Here is a 23,559-nt window from a genome sequence, read left to right as displayed (position 1 = left end):
ATTTCTATCTCCTCTGTTCTGTCTTGGGTGAATTTTTTTACTGCCCATGCTGTGGCCTCCACCCAATGAGAACACCCCACATTTGGTGGCTCCCCCCATCTGATTGGAGTGTCCCACATTTATCACAGATTTTACATAGAGTTGAGACATAAAAATATGTTGGACTCCATTTGTTTTGCTTTTAAAAAATACTTTATGTTGCAAAATATTAATCACAGCATTATTTATACTAGAGAAAAATCAGAAATAACCTAAATATCTAACAATGAGGAAATGACTAAATTAATTTTAATGAAGCTTGATGAAACATTCAAAATAATAAATATGAATGATCAGTTACAAGGTAGTAAATTTTTCTGAAATGAAGTAGAGAAAGTAGGTCATGGCCAAGTATACAATCTGACTACAGATATAATTACCAACATGTATTGAATGCTAAGCACATTATAAACCTTATCCTACCTAATTCTTATAACTCTCTGAGTTGGGTATTATAATACCACACTTTTACAGTTAAGAAAATGGAGGTTTGTAGAGGCAAGTACCATGTTCAAGGTCTCATGGCTGTTAAGACATACAAGCATGACTCAAACCCAGGTGGTCTATGCCAACCCCAAAGTCCAAGCTCTTAACCACTTTGTTATACTACCTTCCACACTAAAATCAACTCTATAAACATAGCAGTATTCATGCAGATATGAAGGCCGAAAGTTCAGGCAGTAGGTGATGGGTATAATATTAATAATATTACTATTCTTATTCAACATTACTTAAGTGGTAATTTTAAAATATTTTTAAGGATAAGAAACAGGATGCCAAGGAAGAATTCCCTAAGTGCAATAAAGGGAAGGAAATATTCTTCCCTACCCTCAAGGTCTTCCAGCTGGACTAAGAATTAAATTTATCTGAGACAGGTTAACAAAATAAAAGAAACAAAGTTTTACTGCATGCATGCATGGAAGCTCAATAATGAAAGTGAAACCTAAAGAAATGTCTAAAATCAGTGGTTTTTATACTTTATAGATGAAGAGAGGAATTGACAGGACACAGAAAACCTAACTTTGGGATCTTCAATTAGTAAGGAATTCTAAACAGAATTTGGGCTGTGGTAAGTAAATTAGTAGAAGGTAACGAGGGTTGTTTATATAGCCTTCTGGGCTCTAAATTTCCCATCTCTGGTGATTAAGATGTCTCTACCTCCTGGTATGTGGAGCGTTCCTTTCCCAGGGGAGATTTATTTTCTGCTTTCAAGGGGAAAGAGAAGGATCTGAGTGTCCTTCCTGCATAGACAGTCTCTTAAGTAACTTCTATTTAAAATAACCAAAGTGAAGGCGCCTGAATGGCTCAGCTGGTTGAGCATCTGACTTCGGCTCAGGTCGTGATCTTACGGTTTGTGAGTTTGAGCCCCACACTGGGTTCTCTGCTATCAGCGCAGAGCCTGCTTCAGATCCTCTGTCTCCCTCTCTCTGCCCCTCCCCACTTGCGCTTGCTCTCTATCAAATAAATAAAAACATTAAAAATAAAATAATAACCAATGTGCCAAAGTAGCCCATCTTGGGGCACTGCCCTTGGACCCTGCAGCGGCAAAGTGGAAGTGTATCTGGAGACAGGGCATGCAGCTGAGAAAGCATCACTGAGATTGACAGGGAAGCTCCCTTACTGGGCAGGGAGACATGATTTGTTTAGTTCAGTGAGGCCAAAGCAGGGTGCCCAAAGCTCAGGAAATGCTTGGTGAATGAATGAATGAGTGAATGAATGAATGAATGAATGACTCTGAGAGCTGCTCAGGAGGATGATGCTACTGACTATTGGGAGAAATGATGGGCTGGTTTTGCGGAAAGACTGTATGAGTCCCAGGAGTGTGCATATGTGTTTCTGTCTGTGTGTGTGCATGTGTGTGCATGTGTATGCACACACACACTCACACGCATGTGTGTAGATGCAACTTGGGAGGCAGGAGGAAGAGACAAGAGTCTCTGATAAGCTGGCAAGGGATGCACGAAGGGAAAGGGCCAAAGAAAGATTAGAGAAGAAGGTGCTGGTCAAGGACTTCTCCCTCACTGGAGTCATCCAAGTAGCTTGGGCTTGGTCATTCCCTCAGCTCTGACCCCCCTCAGCTAACGCGGTGTAGGTACAGCTGGTAGGCCCCAATAAGTCCATGGGGAGTCCAGCCATCCACCCCTGGCTGCTGTTCTCCAACCCCTCCCAGGCTCCACCTTATTTCCATCCACTCCAACTTCATCATTGTATCTTCACTCCCTTTGCCTGAAAGGTTTGGGCTTCCTGTAGACAAATCACGTCTGCTAGCTGCTTTACCTCCATTGTCTCATTAAGTGTCCCCCAGCAACCCTGCAGGTAGGTTCTTACCCCCTGAGGTATAATAATAAATATATGTATTTGGCCTTTATCTCAGGTTCCTGACACAGAGCTCCTAAAACCTTTGAAATCTTGAGTGAAAGGAGTGATAGACATTTCTTTTATTATTCATAATAAGCTCCTTTGAACCTTACCTGAGTGTATGCTAATGAGGTCACTCTTGTGGGTCCCAAATAGCTTGAGGACAGAATTGGTCACAGAAAGACCAAGGCATGATTAGGACGATGAAATGTGCGGCCCTACCTTTCACCTCTGCCCTGGGAGGGGGTTGGCAGGGAGTCAGGCTGGAGATTGAGTTCAGTCACCAATAGCCAATGATTAAATCAATTCTATGTAATGAAACCTCCATTTAAAAAGAAACTGAAAAAACGGTTCAGAGAGCTTCTAAGTTGGCGAGCAGACCAAGGTGCTGGGAAGGTGCACTCCACATCCATGGAGACAGAAGTCTCTCTACTCCAGACTCTTGGATCTCACCCTATGGACCTTCTCATCTGGCTGTTCATTTACATCCTTTCTAATAAACTGTAGTAGTAATTATAGCATTCTCTGGAATGAGAGGGATGTTCTAGCTAATTACTGAACCTGGGAATCCCTGACTTTGTAGCCAAGTCTGGCGAAAGTGTAGGTGACCCGAGGACCCACTGCTTGGAATGGCCTCTGAAGTGAGGGCAGTACTATGGGACTGTGCCCTGAACCTGTGGAGTCTGACACTAGCTCTGAGTAGTCAGTGTCAGAACTGAATGAATCGGGGCACCTTGGTGGCTCAGTGTCAGACTCTTGGTTTCTGCTCAAGTCATGATCTTCCAGTTTGTGAGTTCGAGCCCCATGTTGGACTGGGCACTGATGTGCAGAGCCAGCTTGGGATTCACTCCCCCCCACCCTGCCCCTTCCCTGTTCATGCTCTCTCTCTCTCTCAAAATAAATAAACTTAAAAATTTTTTAATTAAAGAAAAAGAATTGAACGAATCATAGTTGATGTCAGAAAGTTGGAGAAGTGTTGGGAAAGATAGCATATATCTGGTATCAAGGGCGGAAAAAAGTCCTCCTTCCCATTTTGCAGATGAGGAGTCTGAGACTTGGAGTAGAAATGCAAATCATCCACATTTGGCAAGGGCCAAATGAGGGGTCGGCTGGACTGAGTTGAGGTGCTCAGTTTGCCTTTAACTCCCTCAATTTCCACACATGTAAGGTGGGATTAGGGACCCGTGCTCTCTTCCCTCGCTGAGTAGCTTCAAGGAGCCATTGAGATGACTGACATGGAACCCACTCTGTAAATTGGGGAGGCAAGAGTGGCAGCACGAAAGGATACTATATAGATTTAAATCCCAGCTTCCCCGCTTCCTGGATGACAACATATGAGTGAACCTCTCTGGACCTGTTTCCTCACCTGCAAAATGCGGAGGCACCATTGACCAGTGAGGATTTTAATAGATACCCGATGTCAGGCACTTGGTACACTCCCTGACACAGGAAGTTTAAGTACCTCTTAATAATTTCTGGATGTTAAATCCAGAAGCTCACTAACCATGGCAATTTTTTCGTATTTTAACCACAAGGCAGGAAGACATAGAGTCAAAACCAGATTAATATCAAGGAATGTGATTTACATGGAAATATGAGGATTCTGAATAAACAAAAGTGGCCAAGGCCAGGTGTGAAAAAGAAGATCCTGAGGCTCTGGTATTTTTAGAAGCCATTTTGCCTGTCATTTTTGTGTCATTTCCCTAGCTCCCTGTGAGGATGGCCTTTAAAATAATTTGACTGCTGAGGACTCCACACCCTGCGTTTTTTTAAGTTTAAAAATTAAAAAATTTAAAAAAATAATTTGACTGACCTCCAAACAAATCCTCATTCAAAGCCATCACCAAATGCCTTCCACTCATTTTCATTCATTCAACCATCTGCCCATTTAGCAGACATTCACTCAGCACCGCTTTGGGCCAAGCACTGCTTTCAGTGCTTGTGTAAGTGCAGTCAGTGCTGGTGATATACTGGCCACCCAGACTATTCCTGGCATCTAGTTTAGTCCACAAAGTACTGATGAATCAATCACTAGTTACAGGAAGGGGACAGCTTTCCTGAAGAGGTGCCTCATGAGGAGTCACCCAGTGAAAGGTGGAGGGGAGAGAAGTGAGGATAGGTCAGGACCAGGTAAGAGATGAGTCAGAGAAATATATGAGGAAAAGAGCAAGTAAGGAAGAGTAGTGGAGAAGGAGGCCAGAGACACAGAAGAGCCCTGATCTTGAAGGAAGGTGCTGGAACTTTGTAGCAGATTCAATACCTGCTTGAACTAGAAAAGGTGGGCATGAAGGGATGAAGTGGGAAGATTCATCATGGCCACCCAGAAGGGTTTTGTTTTAAGTCCCACTATCTGAAAGGGACTAGATTCTAAACCCAAGTCTACATTAACTTCTTGTTTGATGTTGGCAAGTTACTGCCTCTCTCTAAGCCTCATTTTCAGGCTAAGAGAGGACAGGAGATGAATCCAAAATTACAAACCCTGAACCCTGAGTCTGGGCTCAACATGCTTTCCAGTTTGTCAAAAAAATCTGTTCATATCTAATTCTGGGAAAAACAGTACTTATCAAATAGAGGACCATTGGAAGGACGTTGGATAAAATGCATAAATAAAATAGTGTGAGCATGTGGCTAAGGTTAGTGTCTATGACAGGATGGTATAGTGTGAGTCTAATGGTTTAAAAAAGGCAAAATAAGGAAAATAAAGATAGACGCATTTGAATTAAACTAGTATGTGAGACAGACCTGATAAAAATCAAACACAGCCAGCATTTACTTTTCACTCCAAATTTTGGAGTGAAATCAGAATCTTAAAGGCTTATCCTTTAAGATTATAAGGATATGGGCGGGGCGTCTGGGTGGCTCAGTTGGTTAAGCGTCCTTGATTTCAGATCAGGTCATGATCTCATGGTTCATTAGTTTGAGCCCCTCGTTGGGCTCTTCATTGATAGTGCGGAGCTTACTTGGGATTCTCTCTCTCTGCCTTCCTGTGCGCTCTCTCTCTCTCTCTCTCTCTCAAAACAAATTTTAAAAACTTAAAAAAAAGATTTTAAGGATATGGGCAAGCAGAAAAACTGAAGCAGTCATCAACGCCCTGGTCTCAGAGAGTTCAACTATGAGCTGGTTGCTATCCAATTTCTGTCTAAGACTTACCTGAAATTTGGAATATCTATTTTACAGATGTAAAATATTTATGCCCTGGGATGCATGGGTGTCTCAGTCAGTTAACTGTCCAACTCTTGACCTCAGCTCAGGTCTTGATCTCAGGGATGTGAGTTCAAGCCTCACATGGGGCTCTGTGCTGAGCATGGAGCCCACATTTAAAAAAAAAGTGGGGCGCCTGGGTGACTCAGTCAGTTAAGCCTCCAACTCTTGATTTCGGCTCAGGTCATGATCTCACACTTCATGAGATCGAGCCCTGTGTTGGGCTTCAAGCTGACAGCATGGAACCTGCTTGGGATTTTCTCTCCCTCTTCTCTGCTCCTCTCCTGTTCACCAGTTTGCTCACTCTCTCTCTCAAAATAAATAAATAAATAAACATTAATAAAACAATATTGCATTATATTCTTGAAAGTTGCTAAGAGGAGAGTAGATTCTTAATGTTCTCACCATCACAGCAAAAAATGGTAATTATGTACGATGAAGAATATGTTAATTAACTCACTCATTAATGTGTTAACTAACTCACTAACTAAACCACTAATGTGGTAAACATTTTGCAATACATACTACATATTTGTATCAAATCATCACATTGTATACCTTAGACTTACACAACATGATATGTCAATTATATCTCCGTGAAGCTGGGAAGAAAAGAAAAAGAGCAGCTAACACTTCCAATTTTAACCAAAAAAAAAAAAACCAAACTAATATTAGAAATAATATTAATAAGACATGCAAGACTTTGGGACACCTGGGTGGTTCAGTTGGTTAAGTGTCAGATTCTTAATTTGTGCTCAGGTCATAATCTCATTGTTCATGAGACTGAACCCTGTGTCGGGCTCCATGCTAATAGCACAGAGCTTGCTCGGGATACTCTTTCCTTTCTCTCTGCCCTTCCCTTTGCTCACTCATGCTCGTTCTCTCTCTCTCTCAAAATAAATAAAATTTTAAAAAACAAACAAACATATAAATAGGAGTGCCTGGGTGGCTCAGTCAGTTGGGTGTCCAACTTCAGCTCAGATCATGATCTTATAGTTCATGGGTTTCATTCAACCCTGTGTCAGCTCTGCCCTGACAGCTCAGAACCTGGAGCCTGCTTTGGATTCTGTGTCTCCCTCGTCTCTATACCCCTTACCCAATTGTGCTCTTTCTCTCTCTCTCTCAAAACTTAATTAACTAATTAATTAATTTTTTAAAAGATATGCAAGATTGGGGCACCTAGGTGACTCAGGTGGCTAAGCATCCGATTTTTGGTTTCAGCTCAGGTCATGATCTCATGGTTCATGGGATCAAGCTTTGCCTCAGGCTCTGCACTGATAGCATGGAGCCTGCTTGGTATTCCGTCTCCCTCTCTCTCTGCCCTTCCCTCATTTGCTCTCTCTATTCCTCTTTCACACAGAATAAATAAACTTAAATAATAATAATAATAATTTTAAAAAGGCATGCAAGACTTTTATGGAGAAAAATAGGAAAGCTTATCAGTAGAAATTAAGGAAAAGCTATATTAAAATGATAAATATTACATGTTCATTAATTGGAAGGCTAAATATCACATAAATTTTTAGCCCAAGTCACCAATGTATGGGAAATACAGAAAACAGAGAAACAAGGTAAACTACGTTGTAAAAATACAATCCATAATGTAGGAAACTCTGCAAGACCAATAATCTAGTTTCTTCAACATATAAATTCCAAGGAAAAAATAAAGGTGGAGTGGGAATTTATATATTAAATGAAACTTAAAACCAATCAAAACAAGGATGCCTGGGTGGCTCAGTCCATTAAGGATCCAACTTCGGCTCAGGTCATGATCTCACGGTCCGTGGGTTCAAGCCCCACATTGGGCTCTGTGCTGACAGCTAGCTCAGAACCTGGAGCCTGCTTCTATATCTCCCTGCCTCTCTGCCCCTCCCCTGCTCACGCTGTCTCTCTCTCTCTCTCAGAAATAAATAAAACATTAAAAAAATAAAAACAATCAAAACAACTCTATGGGTTCTTACCACAATAAAAAATTTTTTTCATCTCAAAGTATAAAAATAAAACAAATACATTTATGAAACATTTGGATATCTGAACCATCACAAGTCATCAAGTTTCCTTTGATGATATTAAGGGATTATTTTTATTTTGAGGGGGAGAGATATAACAATGGTATTGGGGTTTTGTTGTCTTTTAGAGATATATACTAAAAGAGTTGCAGACAAACTTATAGTGACATCTGGGGTTTGTTTCAAAATACTAAGATAGTAGAATAAGATGCGGATATGCATGGGACAGAACTGAATATGACTGATAGTTGTTGGAGCCAGGCTAAAGTACCCAGGGGTATATCATATTTGTTTCTGTATATGTTCAAAATTTCAGAATTTTAAATTAAGTTAAGGAAATATGACATATACATAGAGTGTCCCTAATTAATTTAGAGACTTGACATAATACCAAAATCCCAACAGGAGGCTAACTAAATAAATGTAACATATATGTTAACAGAATACTAGGCAGCCTTTATTTTTTTTATTTTTTTAAGTATACTTCATGCCCAGCATGGGGCTTGAACTCATGACCCTGAGATCAAGCCCTGAAATGACATCAAGAGTCAGATGTTCAACTGACTGAGCCACCCAGGCACCCATAGGCAGACTTTAAAATGTTGTTCTTAAAAACTATTTCAGTACATAGTAAGTTGTTTATACATATTGTTAAAAGACAGATTACACAGCATTATGTGTGGTAAACAGCCATTTATGTAAAAAACAAACAAACAGACAAATTAAAAAAAACAACAACAACAGAGGACCAGAATGAAATACAAAGTTTCTGCAGAAAGATAAGTATTTAGGTGAGTAGTTCTTAACCTTGACTATGCATCAGAATCACCTGGGAGAATTTTTTTTAAATATGCAGATGCCTAGGACCCTCATCAAAAGTTTCCATTTCAGGGCACCTGGGTGGCTCAGTCAGTTAAGTGTCCAACTTCGGCTCAGGTCATGATCTCACGGTTTGTGGGCTCGAGCCCTGCATCAGGCTCTGTGCTGACAGCTAGCTCAGAGCCTGGAGCTTGTTTCAGATTCTGTGTCTCCCTCTCTCTCTAACCCTCCCCTTCTCACGCTGTCTGTCTGTCTCTCTCTCTCTCTCTCAGAAATAAATAAAACATTAAAAAAATTTTTTTTAAGTTTCCATTTCAACTGGCCTGAGATGGGACCCAAGCATCAGATTTTAAAACTGTACCAGGTGATGCTAATGTGCAGGGCTGGGAGCCAAAGATCTAGGTTTACAAAGCGAGACATAGATAGGGTAGATAGATAGATAGATAGATAGATAGATAGATATTAGATAAGATACATGGATATATAAATGAGATAGATAGACAGACTAATAATAGTTTTTTAAGAGAGAGAAAGGGTTGGTAGGTTAGATAGACAGTAGATCTGAAGGGAAGAAGGAAGAAGGGAAAGGCAGGGAGAAGAAAGAAAGGAATTTGGGATGACACAGCCAAATCAGAAATGAGTCATAATTCAATCCCCAACTGAACAAAGAGAAGGAAACAAAAGTGAATGTGGAAAAATAAAATAAAAAGTGAATCTGTCTAGCTGATGCAATGAAATTTATGACTTGTCTCCTCTCTTTTATTATTTTTGTTTACAGACCATACACCCTACACTTCACAAGGATACCTGTGCTGTCTCAGAAGTCAATGGATGGAGAATGACTGCTTAATGTGTCAACAGTTTCCTTCTGGGGTGATGAAAAAGTTCTGTAGATAGAGAGGGGCAATGGCTGCACAGCACTGTGAATGTCACTAATGGTAAATTTTATGTGTGTTTTACCACCATAAAAAATACATTAAAGAAAGATTGATTAAAGATGTTATGGAGAAGGTGGCACGTGGGTGGCTCAGTTGGGAAAGTGTCCGACTCTTGATTTCGGCTCAGGTCATGATCTCATGGTTCTTGAGATGGAGCTCTGTGCTGACAGGGCAGAGCCTCCTTGAGATTCTCTCTCTCTCTCTCTCTCTCTCTCTCTCTCCCCCCCCTCTCTCCTTCCCCCACTCACACTGGCTCGCTCGCTCTCAAATAGTAAACAAACAAACAACAAACAAATAAGATGTTACTGGGTAGTTGGGATGAGGTAATTATTGCCTCCAGTACTAAATTTGTTCCACGGCCCCTAGAAGTTAAGGCAAAAGAAGAAATCTGGCAGGTTATCAGGTTCTCCGTATATTTTCTTTGTATATCAGGGTCTCCCTCTTGTTTCATTTTACCCACTCCCTGAATTGCATACCCCGTGAGTGCAAAGAGCAGAAGTCCTTTGGAAGGTTTGACTCAGCGAGGAAAGGAAGACTTGCAGTGGCTGGGAGAGGCAAGTCAGAGCCCAGCTCCTTCCCCACTGGGGCACTCCGCATCTGCTCAGAGCCTGTCATCAAACTGCATCAGAAGAATAGCTCCTGCCACGCATGGCCTCTGCTGGTGGGTCTGAATGGCTGTTTGTTCAGCCTGAGAAGGACAAAATCAGCCCTGACAGTGATGGCCCGGTCGGTATTATGTAAGAGGACCCAGCTTACTTGCCCATAGACAGACAAAGCAGATGATTTGACAGGCAAAACAGAGGCAGCCTCTTCACTCCCAGGCAGCCAAGGGGCTATTCAAAGCCGGGACCTGGAAGATTTTCATGAGGTGCTGACATACGAAGCCGGAATGCAGCAGGAACAAGGCAAAACTGACAGCCCGTGCACTCAGGCATGGCAGCAACTCCGGGCATCCAAACTGGGCCTAAGGGAGCTTTGAGTAGGCCCTACCCATGAGAGAGAGACAGAGACAGACAGGCAGAGACAGGGAGAGACAGAGAGCCCAAAAGAGCACTTTGGGGGAGAGGGCCCAACTTTCAAGCCTGAGCCTTCAGCAAACCTCACCTTTGCCACGACCCTTATTATTGTTCAGCTGAGGAACATCTTCCAGGCCTTCCTCAGGGGAGCACAGGACTCAGATGCAGAGAGTCAGGCCAGGAGTACTTGGCCCCTTCAGGTAGGACAGCAAAGAAACACATATCAGGTGCTCACTGCATGCAGGGCACTAGCAGGAACTCGGCTCCCAGGCACTGGTTTCCCCTCCACAGGAGCCCTGTAAGGTAAGTACCCTGTGATCTCTATTTTGCACATAAGAAAACAGTCTTCAGAATAGTAATGTGGCCAAACTCACACAGCTGGGAAGTGGCAGAGCAGGGATTGGAGCCCAGGTCTCTTCAGCGCCCAAACCTGTACCCTTTCTACCTAAACTGAGCCACTTCACAAGATCCACCAGGCCCTGGAATCACACCCTGTTTTCAAAGTGGCACTGGCACTTTCCAGTTCTGTGACTCTGGTCATATCCCTTTCCTTCCTGGGGACCCAACGCCTGCATCTGCAGTGTGAACAGCTGGGGAAACCCGAACAAGACAGCTAGGTGAGGATGGCTGGTTATTCACTGGTGTTAGGGTGGCATCACCAGCTTCATCAGCACACTTTCCGACTCTTCTCAAAAACGACCCCCATCCCCAGGAGGGGTTGCCTGACCTACAGGGATAACACTTTATCTGGTCCCCTCTTAGGACTCTGAAAGAGCATTCTCTGCCCAGTGTCATGAGCAACTAGAGAGGAGGATTGCACCTGACTTGTCTACCTCCAAAACTGTCAGCACAGAGCCCAGCATTGAGTAGGGACGCAATAATGCTGTTGAATGAACGAAAATGTGAATGAGTGGTTTGCCACAAAACACATCATGTGTTGTGATGAAGGGCATCAGACCTGGTTCTGGCTCCACCACGAACACACTGTGTGGCCTTGGGCCACTCACTGGCCCTCTCTGGACCTCAGCAGCCACATTTATAAAATGGAGGGGATGAATTGGTACTCTCTAGCAGCCCATGTCAGCTCTGATATTGCAGAGTTAAGGGAAAAGAAAGATCACACTTTCTGCAGCCCACCGTCCCCTTCCTCATAAAAAGCTGGAGCTATATTATGATCACATTTGAGAATAGTCAGGGAACATTCAGATCCGTAACCCCCAATTCAATCAGAAGCAGACAAGCAACATTCTCAACAGCCAGATCTTCTAGTCTATGGAACAGAGACTTGTTGATGTGTGCACAGTGCTCTACAGTTTGCAGAGCACTTCCCCTCCTTCCTGTCATTTAAACCTCAACACAGCCCTATGAGGGGGACAGGACAGAGGTCACCATCCCATTAACTGACTACAAAACTGAGGTCACAGGAATGAAATCCAGGAGGACCTGATCCCCGGAAGGGATATGGAAAAAAAAGCAGCAGAGTTGACATGTGAACCCAGAACCAACTCCCGACCCCAAATCCTGCCTCCTTTCCTTTACACAGCTCACTTGCACACATTTAGTCAAGAGGAGATGAACTCATTCCACCAAAACCAGATTCGGAGGGTCACAAGTTTACCACCTGGGTGGAAAACTGCCCAGCATTTTAAAGTCAAATTTGGGGTAGGCTGGTGCAGTGCCCTGATACTAGGTGGGCTGTAGCCATGGAAAGTCAGCTGTACAGGAATGCACGAGTCCAAGCCCGTGCCCAGGCATCGCATGACATCCTGGTACAGCAGCCAGAAGGATGAGCCACACACAGTCTCTGAACATTGAGATACTGAAATACTGAGATGCGCCATAGCTAAGCAGTGACTGCCCAAACTCCCACCCCCACACCACCCTTGCTCCCAGCATGTCTTGGTTGTCTTGGAACCTCCCCTGGGATTCTCTGGAAACACAAAAATGCTACAACTATAGGGTTACAGCCTGAAACCTTGGGGAGGGATGCTATAGTGCAGTCCTTCATTCTGATTGGCCCGTGTTCCAGTGCATGTACTCTGATTGGTCAATACCCCTGTCTTGTTGGCTTGTTTTTTTAACAGCTTTATTGAAGTATAATAGGTACACAAAAAATAGCATAGTTAATGCACTCATTTTGATGAGTTTGGATATATGGATACACTGGCAATGCTATCACCCCAAATAACATACATATCTATCTCCTCCAAAAGAATCATTGTACCTGTGTGTGTGGTAAGAACATTTAACATGAAATGTACCCTCTTAACAAGTTTTTAAGTGCACAACACTGTATTGTTAACTCTAGGACATATTGTGGCACTGTGTCCCACAGCAGATCTCCTAACTTACTCATCTTGTATAACTGTAACTTTATACTCATTGAATAACATCCTAGTTTTTAAATGTGTTTAATATTACTCCATCAGGCTAGAGAGATGATAGAGAATCTCTTAGTGTTTCTCAATCATTTTGACAAATTATTTTCTTGACAAGTATAAATTCCACAGTTCTCAAAACATGCACACATACATGTAAGGTAGATATACTTTTTTATAAGCACTGAGAAATGTTTCATGTCCGAAAAATGACCAAAACTTCAGTATCATCTGTATATGAATTTGCATTTTATTTGTGACACAACTTTAATGAAGATCTATGAATGTTTTCATCAAAAGACAATGTCTAGTGCTCTTAGAGACTGGAGCAGACTTTGCAGTCTTCTTTTCCATGGGGTACTAATCTTGCCAACCAGATCTTCCTCCTTGATGCGATAGCTGAAGAACCTAAGGCTGGAGAGGAAATTGGACCTTCTCAAACCCGCTCACTACTTGAAGCTAAAACTTGAAGTGGTTTCACATCCAAGATTTATTGTGTCTATGGGTGTCATACCCATATAACAGGGGTTTCTCACAGGACAGAAGACATCTTGGGCCAGGCCACCAGTGACTTTCATTATGGGGCAAATGTCATTCATGGAGGCAGCCAGAGCAAAGACCTACAGTCCTCTTACATAGAGAGGTTGACCTTACAGAGGCCACTGAAGCCTATCAGGTGTGAGGAAGGTGGGAGGTTTGGCAACACAGCTCAAGCTCCAAAGAGAACGCAGGCTACCACAGCTAGAGACCTGAGTGATGGAGGAGTTGCACTTCCTAGTGACCACTAGAACTTGCTCAGAGAAATCTCCCTGGCCCCGGGGGCAAAGGATACTGAGAGGCAGCGGCAGAAGTGGAATAACACACGAATATACAGGTACTGTGATAAAAGACCTGAGCATCTGGCAAGAAACAGAGCTTAAATCAGTCTCAGGTATATGGTCTTGGCCAAGTTATATTTGACTTCTTAGATCTTGATTTCTAAATCTGTAAAATGGGGGGCGCCTGGGTGGCTCAGTCAGTTAAGTGTCCGACTTCGGGTCAGGTCATGATCTCCTGGTTCGTGGGTTCGAGCCTCACATCCGGCTCTGTGCTGACGGCTAACTCAGAGCCTGGAGCCCGCTTCAGATTCTATGTCTCCCTCTCTCTCTCTGACCCTCCCCTGCTCACGCTCTCTCTCTCTCTCAGAAATAAATAAAAAACATTAAAAAAAATTTTTTTAATCTGTAAAATGGGACTGTTCTGAGTACTGATTAAATGAACTAACTTATAGATCCTATCCAAAGCCTGATACAGGTACCCTGCTCAACAAATGTTCCATTTCCCAGAATCATCAGGAACAAACCAGAACTACAGCCTGACAGTTGGCTCAGAACCACTACTTCTTTCTGAATGATAATTCTTTCCAGTCTGTTCATTTGTTTTTCTTCTGTCCACTTTTCCAGCCCTTTGTCCGTTTACTTCTCCTCTCCAGTCTTCCTGTAACCAGCGTTACCCCAAAGCAATTTCAACCTCAGATGGGTCAGTTCTGCTAGGCACACCCAGCTAAGCCACACCCAGATTCCCGACCCATAGAAACTGTGAGAAAATGTTTGCTGTTTTAAGCCGATGATTTGGGGTTAATTTGTTACACAGCAATAAATAATAAATATATTATTAGTCATGAGGGAAACACAAATTAAAGCTACAGTGAGATACATACTCACTAGAAAGGGTAAAATTTTAAAAGACTGAACATATCAAATGTTGGTAAGGAGATAGAGCAACTAGAATTCTCTCATATACGGCTAGTAGAAATGAATGAAATACAGCCACTTTGTGAAAAAAGTGTAGCAATTTCTTAAAAACCTCAACATACATCTACCATCTGACCTCGCCATTCCTCTCTTAGGTATTTACCCAAGAGAAATAAAAACATGTGTCCACACAAAAACTTCTACACAAATATTCATAGCAACTTTGTTTGTAATAGCCAAAAATGGAAACAATCCAAATGTCCATCAACAAGTGAAAAAGATAAACAAATTGTGGTATATCCCTATAATAGAATACTAGTTAGCAAAAAAAAAAATTTTTAAGGAAATTGACTATTGATATCACAACATGGATGAGACTCAAAATAAATATGGTGAGTGAAAGCAGCCAGACAAAAAGAATATGGTGTATTATTCCATTTATATAAATTCTATAAAATGCAAAATAGTCTATAGTGACTTAAGGAGATCAGTGATTGCCTATGGACAGTGGCAGGGTGGGTCAGATAAATCAACCACAATGGTACAAGGAAATTTTAGGGGTGATGGATATGTTCATTATCTTACCTTTAAAAAAAAATTTTAACGTTTATTTTTTAGAGAAAGGGAGAGACAAAGCGCAAGTAGGGGAGAGGTAGAGAGAGAGACACACACACACAGAACTTAGAGCAGGCTCCAGGCTCTGAGCTGTCAGCACAGAGCCCAATGCAAGGCTAGAATCCATAGGCCACGAGATCATGACTTGAGCCAAATTCAGATGCTTAAACGACTGAGCCACCCAGGTGCCCCTTGATTATCTTGATATGGTAAGTTGGGAGACTTGGAGACAATTTGGTAGTACTATATTAAGAGCCATAAAAACACTCCTGGCTCCATAAATCTCACTCTTAGGAATTTATTTTAAAGGATATTTCAAAAGGAATAAAAAGCTCTTTATACAAACACCTTAATAGTAGGATCACCTATATCAAAGATATTGGGAATTACCTAATTGCCCAGCTAGTGTGACAGGGTTAAATCAACACTAGACCATTATACTCACAATTATAGATGAAAAATGGAAAGTAAGGGGCAACATGTAGTTATGTTTACAAAATAATGCAAATGCATTGTGTACAAAGACTACAGAATTGTACATACACAATGATTACACCTATGCAAACATACATACATGTGTAAGAACACAAAGGAGAAAAACAACAGACCATAGGGAAACCTAGTAGGTGAATGATAGGTAATTGGCATGTGAGTGACGTTTTTCTTCCTGTTTTGTCTCCTGTAATGTTACAATGTTTTCATAACAGTTTTTAAAATATTTCCTTTGTTGGTTTTGGCTCAGTCTCCCAACCTGGTGATTATTCTGAGTCTTGCATCTATCAGCTACCCGCATCAGCACCTCAGTGTGGTCAGCCACAAGCTCAATCAGCTTGCTGTCTACGTCTTCTAAATCACGGACAAAATGCTTAACAGAACTAGGGTGTGATGGAAAGGACACACTCTTTCCTTCTTGGAGAAAATTTTCCATTGCTGTCAGTCTGTTTTATTTCAATATCATCAATGACAGAAACCCAGATCCCACTAGGAGGTGGTCAGCAAAGTGAACCTAGAAAAAGAGATAGAGCTGCTTATCTGAGTTTGGACCATCTTATTCATTGGGGGAAAGCTAGTCCCAATCATCGCTGGCCAGAAAACTGCCCTCACAGTCAGAAGCAGCTCCACAAACCACAGATAGGAAATAGTAGGCGTCTATGAGAAAGTTAGAACATGAAAAACTCCTGGCTAGAGCTCAGGAAAGCTGGAAAGCCACATACACCCCCCCCCGCGGAAGGTAAGAGCCCCTAGAGGAACCCCAGCAGCAGTCTCTCACCTCCTCCCTACTCTTGGAGTATGTCCAAACATACATCAGGAGGGCAAGCCCGGATCCCCTAACTGGCCCCGCAGCCCCTGGAATTCTACCCTATGGGTGGAGCACATGGACAGCTCCGGGACTTAAAGAACATGCCTCTGAATATACCCAGCCCAATGCTGAAGCCTTCCCCAACCCTCCTGCCAAAAGGCTGGGCCAGATCTGCCTGGGCAGAAACCCAGATTGCAGGCAAACCCAAGGCCCTTCCCTCATTTCCTGCTTATCACCTGCGACACCCCTCTTTCTGTAGCCACACACCAGGCTAGATGGCATAGCTAATCATGCCTTTCAGATCCAGTGCTCTGCCTGCTCTCCTGGATGTACCCCCAAGGCCCAGTTAGTGACAAGCCTGAGAGCTACAGGTGTCCTGATACATTCATGTATTTAAGTATGTAAAGAGTTTTAAAACAGTGTGTGCACATAAAAGAGTACTGTGATATCAGTAACCTTCACAACTTTTTCATGACATTAGTATCATCCCCATTTTATAGATCAAAAAGTTGAGACTGAGAGTGGCTAAGTGGCCAAAGGCCACACAGCTAGAAATAGGAACTGACCCAGGAGGGAGTGACTCTAAGTAACTGGTTCTCGCAGCGGAGCCACATTGTGCCTTGTGCCAGGCCCTGGGCTGGTGACCCAGGTGCCCAGTTGCACAAAGTCCCAGTTCCTGCCACTAAGGAGCTCCCAGAGAAGAACAGAGACAGTCACATTAACCAAATCATTAAACCACCAAACATGTGACAAATGCCCAAATCCAAACATGCTAGGGCAGGTTCAAAGAGGGAGTGTTTGACTTACTCAGGCAGAAAAAGGAGGACTTCCCAGAAGAGGAGACATTTAAGCTGAGGTGGGGGAGTGGGGGGGCAGCTTTTCCAGGCTGAGGGCATGAACTTGTACAAGGGGACTGGAGAAAGCTTGCTGGAAGTACTCCCGGAAGTTGGAGGCAGTGAAGACCAAGAGAAAGAGAAGGAGCAGAAAGGGGCTCCATTGTGTAGCCAGGCCAGGGAAGGGGCATGTGATCTGGCCTTGGATGAAGGGGAGCCACTGAGGATCTTTAAGCAGCCAAGTGGCCTGGTTTCTGCAGAGACAGTCAGTGGGAGTGCCCTGCTGAGGACTATTTGGAGCCTTAGACTTGTATGGAAGGCTGGATCCAGATTACCGTGTTCCTTCACCTTCGGCAGGCTCAGCAGGGGTAGGGGTTGTAGCGGGGGACTCTGAGAGGCATTTGGGCAGAAAGGCCAAGTATCAGGACTCCCACCAGCTGCAGCATCCTCCTGGCTGGACATCCCTCCATCCCTCTTTGCCACTGTCCACACCATCCCCTGGGAGGGAAGAGACTGGCGTGGGCAGCCTGGCCCTGGCCGGAGCGTGCAGGCCCCTTTACTTCCCACCAGTGGGCTGGAAGGTGAGGACGGGTGCAGTCCTACTCATACAGAGGTAGAAAGACAGATGGTGACCCCAGAGAGACACACCCCCAGGCCTGGAGATATACAGAGGCCCAAAAATGCGCTAAGGAAAGGGGCCAGAGGAGAGTTGGACCACCTGCACGTGCTTCCGGGGTACACTGTCTTCCAGTTCCCCAGACCATGGTCCTGAGCAACCAGCCAGCCAGCGGTATTGGGTTCACAGCAGGGACCTGCCTGAGGCACCCTGCCAAGCTCTAACCACCCAGTCCCACCCCACCCCCCACCCCAGGAACCTGGACCCAGCTGCTGGCAGGCCATCCTGATGAGCTCCGTGCCAGGCGGCAGGGGACCTCAAGGATCCCAGTCAGAGGCCTCGGTTCTAGCCCAAGCCTGGCCTGAAGAGGCGGAACAGGTCACGGTCTCTTCCTGTATGCCTCAGGTGGTTGAAGTAGAACGCTGCCTAGTGCATTTCCCCCTTGAGGGAGAAAGGGAAGCGATCAACAGCCGCTTGAGATTGTCTTACAAACCAGGGACCCTGTCTCCCGACATAAACATCCATAATTTCCCGTGCCAATTGCGGGCTCCTCCAAGTCTCAAAGCCGTGCATAGAGCGCGGAAAAACTATGAAACCCGGCCGCCCGACGATCCCAGAGGGCTGCTCCTGCGCCCACGGTGCCAAAATCTAAGCGACGTGCGCCCGCCTGCCAGGCTGAGAAGACCCAGGTTCTTGCCCTCATCGCCATCTCAGACTGGGTCCTCGCCTTTCCCAGGAGAGGCCACCGCCACCGCCGAGCTCTCCTCCGCCCGGTGGCCGGCTCTCTCTGAGCCGACGAGGATCTCGCCGGAGTGCCTCGGCCCTGGCAGGGAACGCTCGCTGAGCGCCGAGAAAGAGTGCGGCGCGGGTAAGGTCGAGGCCGAGCTCAGGCTGGGCTTTGTCCCAGACTTGCCGTGCGAGGTGGGCCAAGTCCGCGCGCCCTCGGAGCCGGCGTGCCCAACTCGCCGCCGCGGCTGAGCTCCTGGATGTCCGAGTCGGCTCCTAAGCTCCCCGCTTCGGGAACTGGTGGGTAGGGTTGGGAAACGGTTGTGGAGCAGGGATTGGGAGCAAAGAAAGACTCGAGGCTCTTCGTCAGGGGAGTCGGGAGGCTGGTGGCAGAGCTAGCCAGGCAGGGTGGCGGGAAGCAGAAGGCGCCCCTCTCTGAGACCCAGTTCTTCCATTCTGTCTCTGAGAGAGACTATAATTCTGCGTTCACGGAGTTTAAGTGAACCCATGACAAGAAGCGCTCAAAGTCCGGTTGCCCCGACCCAGCTCCAGGGGTCCCTGAGCCGCGCTATGCGTGAAAAGAAGCCACGCTCAAGGGGCCTCGAAGTCTAAAAACCCTGGGTTGAGCTGCAGAAAACATTGTAATTTAATCAACCGCTGCTTTTTCAAGGAGTGTGTCTTATCTCCGCTCATGAATGAGAACGACTTGACTTTCCCCCAGCAGCTTGTCTTTTTTCCACATCGAAGTTTCACCCTGAAAACAATTTAAAAGACGGAGGAAACAATCACCGGTCAGCGATGCATCCTACTCCATCATCTCGATTCTCCGGAAGAGGCACAACAAGGTAGGGGATGCCCCACTTCACAGATGGGGAAACTGAGGTCTAAAAGGGCAGCGGATGGCTCAAGGCTGCTGGGCCAGTAATGAGTGTGACACGGACTCCTTTTGTGGCAGCGTCTTGTTCTGATGTTCTCTGAAGCCATAGAGCCAGCAGACCCTGACTTATTGTCCCAGAGCAAACCAAACAGAGGTCACTATATTCCTGAGGTCCCAAGATTCTTGGATGTGATTTTGCAAGCATCAGGGCCTGAAGTTTCCATTGTCATTTGCTAAGGAGAGTGATTCAGGCCAGGCCAGTAAACGCAACTGAGGCTCTGAGAGCTTGGGGAAAGACAGAGAGGCTGAGGACCCAGGAGGTAAGGAGCCCAAGACGCAAGCTTCCCTTGAAGCTCACTACCTCCTCTGCAAGACTTTAAGTAATCCTTTAAGCAATCTGGGCCTAGTTTCCTTCCAGCTTGTATTTCCAAGATTTCCTTAGGAAGAAGAGCTAGTTACCTTTGCATCTGCATGAAGGGCATTGGGTCAAGAGATACGGAGGAATTTTCCATAACTCCATGGATCCCCTCCTTCATATTTACGAACCTTCCAAGGACACTTTAAAACTCGGGAAAGTAGTTGTTGGGAGAAGAGCTGCAAGGTCTCCTACAGACCACCAGCATTCCTCCCCTCTCCTTAAAAACTGAACATAAAATAGCCTTTGGGGGTTTTACAAAGGGGAATACACGCAGGGCTGGAAGCAGGTGCAAAGGAGATGGAAATCACCCAGCAGCCGCCCACATCGGCATCAGCCCACCCCTGCTAAACTAGGAAAATAATCTCCAAGCTTCCAAATGGTTGTCCATGGTGTCTGCTACCCCCACAGATGCTAAGGAACACTGCACCAGAGAAGAGGGCAGACTTGACCAGAGAAAAAATGCCCTGGCATCAAGGGGGATCAGTTTGTATAGTTTTCCTAATTCAGTTTTTTTGCATCATGGATTTATGGAATCTTCAAAGTACAGATTTTTGAAATATGTTGTTTAAATAAAACGTCTATGGAATAGAATCTTTAGGCTCCTTTGAGCATGAAAATCTTGACCTTAGGAATGCTAATCTCAGAATGCTAATGTTTGGTCTGATGCACAGGTGTAATTCTGTAGCAGCAAAATCTGAGAAAGAGGAATCCGAATTCTAGAAGAATGGGTTCACGGACAGAAAACTTTGAGGATCAAGAAATCCTGAGACATGTGGCTTCTAACTACTGTCATTAGGGTTTAAAAGTAAAGGCTCATAAACAACGGCAAATGAGTATGCATAAATTAAGGGCAATTGCCTTAAAAAGCAAAGTGCTGCAATTGTGTGAAACATTCCTGGTTTTGGAGTTGCAGAGAACACTGGAGATATCCTCAGTAATAGCAGGCTTTCATCTTTGAAAAGTAGATTTGCCATTTACTTTAAGAATGACAGATAAATTAAGGAGCTGAATGTGAAAAAAAAAGACGCATAAAGTCATAAGGCCAATCATTAAAGCATATAGTCACAAATATTATAAGAATTATCAGAATTAGAGTTCTTGAGTTACAGAATAGTGGATCCAGTACTGACAGTTGGCAATTCTTTGGATCCAGTACTACTAACATTTTAGAATTAAGAAAGAACAGAGGTGTGGATTTATAGGACCTAAATCTTCTAATCAGGCATTCCTAGACAGGAATTCAAATTAAGTAATACATACTTTAGAACGGTGAAAATATCTAAAGACGAAGGAAGTTGCAGCTTCCAGTAGTAGCATCATATTTTCAGGCACAGAATCTTCGTCCCAGCATCTCGAAATATGAGGGCTACGCTTTTACATTTGACCAGAAGCTTAAAGTCATAGGAATATAATCACAGTCAAAGAACTTAGACTTCTGGTCATGGACTCTTAGAATTAGAGAATCACATTAATTGATTTATGGAAACGCGTTAGGATAGTGGTCCAAAATTAAAAATAGAACCACAAAATCCAGTACTGAAATATTGTTATGATGTAATCTAGTTAAAACAAAAATTTAAACACCCCCCCCCCTTTTACAAAAAAATGTAACCGTGAAATCTGGATTTTCGCATTTTCGTTACTTTGTTAGAAGGAAACAGTTTTGCTGAACGGGTGAAAAAGCCCCTCTCCAGTCGTTAGAGCACCCATCCACTGAGGAGGGTCTTCATGCAAACCGTGTTTCTGTTTACAAACCCGGATCGGCCAAGCGGGGATCTGGGCTCTCTACCTCTTTCTTCCGAAGGTAGCTGCTCAATGCTCAGCCGAATGAACCTATCGCGAGCTCACCACTACGAAGGACGCGACTTAAACCCCTGGACGACCTGCCGCCCTCGCTCTGGAGACTTGCTCCCCACGCCCTATCCCCACAGCCCCGCGGAAAGCTGCACCCCCGCTGCAATGTCTGGAGTCGGCGCCAAAGTCCGGACTCCTAAGGGCAGAAGGGGCTTCCGAGGTTCGCATATGCCCTGCCGCCCCCAATGCACGGAGGAGAAAATTGAGGCCCCCCTTGGGAGAAAGGACTGGCCCAAGGTGTCCCCGCGCCAGACCACAAAGCGAACCCAGGGTAAAGAGGCGCCCGCAGCTGGGAGTCTCTCTCGGGCGAGGCGGGAGGTCCCGCCCTCAGGGATGGCCGGAAACGAACTCAGAAACAGGACACCCGCGAAGCAGACGGGTCCCATCTGCCCGCCCTTTCCCCCGGGAGACGTGCCCACCTGGAGGCCCCTCACCTCGGCCCCTGCCTCTCGCCGCCCTCGCGCCCTTTGGCGGGAAGGGGCTGCTCGGCTGCCCCCGGGGGTCCTGGGAACCACTCGGAGCCTCCCTGACCTGGGTGAACAGGAGGAGGAAGGAGGTTACTTCGAGAGGACAGACGCCTAGTCCTTGTCCTCTTTACGCTGTGTGCCACTTTCCGTCATATAGAGAGGTCCTGAGTCACCCAAAGACAGAGGGTTGGTGGGGTGTGGCCTTCCCCTAAATATCGGTACCGGAAGATCTCTTGAGGTGCAAACCCTCCGTGCAGTCGAGGAACCTGGGGTCCAAAGAGAGAAAGTGGCTGCAAAGCGCAGTCCTAACAAGAGACGCAGGTGTGAGGCTCCGCTAAGCGGCAAAGTCGCGGTGAGGCCACGGGGCAAGTCACCTCCCCTACGAGGCCTAGGAACCCCCGTCTGAAAGATGAGGGAGTGGACCGGCAAGGCGCAAGGCAGCCCTGACTGCGGTTTGAAAATCATCCTTGAAATACCTTTAGAGCCAGCCACCTGGAAGGTCTTCTCCCTTCCCCAATCCCTGCCCCCCAAGAACCAAGCGCCCCCTCCGCCAATTCTCACCCTCTCTGGACAATAAAAAGCGTAGCGAGCCCGTCCTTTCACCTGCGGGTCCTAGCCCTCTGCAGAGGCTGGTAAAGTCCAGAAGCGCTGAGTTCCGAAGCCGAGGTCTCCGGAGACAGTCCCTGGGCTCTCCCGGCCTCAGTCTCCCCGTCGGCGCGCAGGGAGGCCGGCCCGGGGCGATCTCCGAGAGCCCTCCCCGCTCTGACGTTGTGGGGCTCGCGCCGCGCCTCCTCCGCTGCTCCCACCTGCAGAGGTGCGCCCGGGACAGGGGGCGGGCAGTCGGGGGGCGGGCGGGGACCGGGCGCCGCCCCAAGCTTCCTGGCGCCTTTAAGGAGAGAANGCTGGGGGGCAGAGGTGCGGCCTGGGCAGCCCCCACCGAGTGCCCCAAGTCTGCACTAACAGCCCTCGCTTCAGGCCTTCGGGCCCGCAGCCTCCTCTGGGCGCGCGACTCGACGACGGTTAGCCTCAGATCAGCGGGAAGCCCAGACCAGCTGCAGGCGCCCCAGCCCCAGGACCGTTTCGGGGGACCCCTTGACCGCCCGGCACCAGCGCGCAAAGGGCCCCTCAGCCCGCGACGGGGGGCCTTGCCCCGCTCCCAACCGCGCTGCCGGCGCCTGGCCTCGAGCTCCAGAACACGAGCAGAGCCGTCGGTGGGCGGGACGCTCCCGAGCCAGCCCGGAAGCCCAGGGCGCCAAGACTCCAGCGTACCCCTGCTGGGGAAGCTGTGCTCCGAGTGCCAGCCCGCGAGGACTCCCAGGGCTCTCCGCAGAGGGGTCCAGCGCCGGCTCCCTTGGCCCGGCC

At 45.9% G+C, this 23,559-nt stretch overlaps 1 long non-coding RNA gene across 1 annotated transcript; it reads right to left on the bottom strand.

Annotated features, from left to right (window-relative positions):
* Window positions 1–12,988: 12,988 nt before the first annotated feature.
* Window positions 12,989–22,998, bottom strand: LOC144224985 (uncharacterized). The gene is made up of 2 exons (XR_013333192.1): window positions 22,759–22,998; window positions 12,989–13,172 (listed from the first exon to the last, which is right to left on the bottom strand). It is a non-coding gene; the product is annotated as an uncharacterized LOC144224985 (long non-coding RNA).
* Window positions 22,999–23,559: the final 561 nt, after the last annotated feature.

This window comes from Crocuta crocuta, unplaced genomic scaffold (assembly GCF_008692635.1).
Source record: "Crocuta crocuta isolate KB4526 unplaced genomic scaffold, BGI_CrCroc_1.0 scaffold431, whole genome shotgun sequence".
Lineage (NCBI taxonomy): Eukaryota > Metazoa > Chordata > Mammalia > Carnivora > Hyaenidae > Crocuta > Crocuta crocuta.
Note: the sequence above shows the minus strand (reverse complement) of the source record. Positions and strands in the feature narration are given on the sequence as shown.